The following is a 4,204-nucleotide window of genomic DNA, read 5'->3' as shown; positions in this document are numbered from 1 at the left end:
ATCCGTTATCTATTTCGTACGCGGCGCTCTTTCGCTACGTACGATAGGGAGCTTTAGAATAATATAAGGGTTTAGCTAGGAATTTAGAGTAATTCGTCTAACTACCGTATAACGAGGATTCTAAAGCTAAGGAGAGAAAAGAAAAGAGAAAATCTATCTACTATACGAATGAAGGAAATACTCCCTAGCTTCTCCTATAGTAGGTTAGTATGGTTTCCTAGGAGATAATCGATAGAGAGAAATTACGTAGCTTCGGCTGTATAGTTATATAGCCTAAAGGTGCACTACGAGTAATCGCTCTAGGGCGTACTCTAGAGCTTTATACGGGTTTAACCCGTAACAGACTAAATATATATCTAGTATTCTATAAATTACTATTAAAGAAGGTACTAGACGAAGCTAGATCGAGACTAGTATATATTAATAAAGAAGCCTAAGAATTCTATTATAATATAGAAACTATACTTTAGTACGAATAAGAAGATAATTAAATAAAATATTTAATTAAATAGTTAGGATATTTAAAGAAGGAAAATACTTAGAAACTAGAAATAAACCTTAATTCGAAACTTATTACTTAATATTACTAACGACGTAATCTAGCTAGAAGGACTTCTCTATTAAAAAATTATTAGTTATTACGGCGAAGTTAAACTCGCTAGAATCGTCGTCTACTAGTTTTCTAAGAGGTCGTACTTCTCGATTAACTATTTCGCTTTATTTCTTAGTAATCTTTTCGAGGCGGACTTTAACCTTAATCTACTTAATTTAAGCGGCGAGGATATAGCGAGCTAGGCTAGCTAGTTTCTAGTATAGCTTCTTATTCTTCTCGCGTAGCTCGCGTTTCTTATCTTCTAAGTAATTAAATTCGATATTCGAGAAAGTACTACTATATATAATATTCTTCTATATATAGACGGAATAATAAGAATAATCCTTACGAATAATATATACTTTATATATCTTAACGTATTAAGGATAAGAAGCTATAGTTTCGAAGCTAAAACCGAAGAATTTAATTTTAGCGGTAAGTTATTAAAGTTACTCGAGCTTAGAAAGAAAGGCCTTAAGAGATATAGTTAGCTATAGAAAGGAAGAAGGAGAATAGACCGCCTCGAGCGAATAATACTTATCTTATATATATTAAGAGTAACGAATATAAAGAGAAGGGAATAGTATTACGAACTAGATTACTAGAAGAGTCGCTAAGAATAAGCTACCTATACTTAAGGAAAATAAGGAAGTTAGTCGATAGAGAACGAGGCTACGTTATATAACTAGAGAATAAACTATAGAGAACTATAGACTATAAGAGTAGTCTAAGTAAGTCTATAGTCTAGATTAATATTATATATATACGCTCCCTTACCTAGATAATATAGTTCGTAGTTAACTTCGTTAATAATCCTATACCTATATTTTAGGATATAGTCCTACGAATAAGTATTCCCTTTATTATCTTAGTTAATACTTTAGTACCTACTCTATTAAGGAACTCTACCTTAGTTAGAACTACTTATAGCTCGAATTATAATACTAGCGTACGTCTACTTATAACCTTAAATAATTCTTTAAAAACTATTATCGTTTAAGATAGTAGTTCTAACGAAGACTTAGACGTAGATATAGTTAACGTACTAGGACTTACTAATATATCTAGGAATAGTATTATTATAAAGTTAAATTCGCTAGAACTATCGTCTATTAGTTCTCTTAGAAGTTACGCTTCTCGATCGACTATTTTACTTTATTTCTTAGTAATCTTCTCGAGACGAGCTTCTAGTACCTTAGACTACTTAGTTTATACGATAAGAATACGATAAGCTAGAAAGGCTAGCTTCTATCGTAACTTATTATTCTTCTCGCGTAGCTCGCGCTTTTTATTTTCTAAATAGTCGAATTCGGTATTCGAAAAAGTATCGCTATATATAATATTCTTTCGTATATAGACGAAATAGCGAGAATAATCCTTACGAACTATATATACCTTATATATCTTAATATATTAAGGATAGGAAGCTATAGCTTCGGAACTAAAATCGGAAAGCTTAAATTTAGTAGCTAGTTATCGAAGTTACTCGGATTTAGAGAAGGAGGCCTTAGGAGATATAGTTAGCTATAAAGAAGAAAGAAGAATAAACCGCTAAGAAAAGGAGAATACTTACTTTATATACGTTACGAATAACGAACGAAAGGAGAAGAAAATAGTATCACGAACTAGGTTACTAGAAGGGTCGCTAAGAATAAGCTATCTATATCTAAAAGGAAAATAGAAAAGTTAGTCGATAGAGAACGAGGCTATACTATATAACTAGGAAATAGACTATAGGAAACTATAGACTATATAGATAGTCTAGAATAGTCTATAGTCTATACTAGTATTATATATATACGCTCCTCTACCTAGATAGTATAGTTTATAGTTAACTTCGTTAGTAATTCTATATCTATATTTAGGATATAGTCTAACGATTAAATATTTCCTTTATCGTCTTAGTTAGTACTTTAGTACCTATTCTATTAAGTAGGCTGCGCAACGGGTTAGGCTAAACCTAGTTAAAAACCCGGAACCTAACCTAATATGGTTAAATTAATTAGGTTTCTAAAATAGCTAAAAACCCAACGGGTTTTTTAATCGGGTTAAAAAAAAGAGGATAGGGTTTAAAACCTAATAGAGCTACTAAGAGTTACTAAAAATAGACTATTTTTAAGAAAAATAGAAATAATTACTATAAATAGTATATTTTTTACTAAAAATAGTAATAATCTAAGTAATAATCTCTATTTTTAGTAATTTAGGCTGCTAAGACTAACCCTAATAGGGGTATAAACCCTATTGGGTTTTTAGTTATTCGGATTTTTATAAGAACTAAAAACCCTATAAGCCTTTTTGCTCGGGTTATAAAAGGTCTACGGATTGTCCAACCTAACCCGTTGCGCAGCCTACTATTAAGGAACTCTACCTTAGTTAAAACTACTTATAGCTCGAATTATAATATAGTAGTCCTACCTATTAGTACGAATAGTACTTAATATTCTTAAAGTATAAAAACTAAATCGATTAAGTACTACTAGTAGTACGTAAGTCGACTATATAATCTATAAAAGTTATAAGTAGTCGAGCTATATATAAATAATAAGGAGAAGTCTTATTAAATATAAGATTAAATATAATTTATTCGAACTCTATTTCTAATGAGGAAAATACGAATAAAGAGGGCGAGGCGATAGAAGCTCTTCTTAATAAACGAGAATATATATTAGTATCTTTCGTACGAAACGTAAGCGATACGAAGGAAGTTCGTAGAGAAATTAAAAGACTTAAGATAGTCGTTACTATAAGAAGATTATAAAAAGAACTAGAAAATCTATATATAGAAGTCGTAGATAGAATATTTATAACTTATATAAATATTAAGAACGTACTTTTTTTCTAGTAGTAAACGCGCTATTATTTTATAAAAAATTCTAGAAAACTTAAAATTAAAGTTAGCTTTATCTTCTATATTCGATAGGAAATCTATTAAAGCTCTTTAAAAGTATAATAAAATATAGAGAATAAACTTTCGAGCGATATCGTAGATTATAAATAATATATATATAATACGTAAAGTAATAGTAGCTATATACCTTATAAGTATAATAATATAAGTTTATATAAGAGAAGCTAAAGAGTATAATCGATAGAAAGAATATATTACGTTCTTCTAATTAATAATCTTAAATCCTACGACTCGTAAGAGTAAAGTATTCTTATTACTAGCGACTAAGAAATAAAGAAATAATTAGTTAGTACGTAATTTACTCGCGAAAATCGAATAACTTACGGAGAATATTCCTTTTATATTAGAAAGAAAGAAATAAATATAGATTCTTTTTAATATATTTTCGCCTATACTTCGCGTAGAAGTTATACGCGAAAATAAAGAAGTTATATTAAGAAAATAAGTACTTATCTTTATCTGTATTTTGGACCGGGCAGCCCAGTAAGCCCTGGCTACCGTGGGCTCGCAGCGCTGGGCTGCAATAGATGCTTATTATGAGCTTACAGGGTAAACCTTAATTACTATGGGCTCGCTAGGCTCGTACCTAAGTACTGTAGGCTTATACACTAACTTTACTATTTATAGAACTTTTCTATTTTATAATTATATAGACTATTCTTAATAGTACTAAATAGTAGCCTTAGTATTAGTACTAGTAA

Source organism: Exophiala aquamarina (genome assembly GCF_000709125.1).
Source record: "Exophiala aquamarina CBS 119918 chromosome Unknown aczIA-supercont1.11, whole genome shotgun sequence".
NCBI classification, from domain to species: Eukaryota; Fungi; Ascomycota; class Eurotiomycetes; order Chaetothyriales; family Herpotrichiellaceae; genus Exophiala; species Exophiala aquamarina.
The sequence above is the reverse complement of the archived record's forward strand: the minus strand, read 5'-3'. Positions refer to the sequence as shown.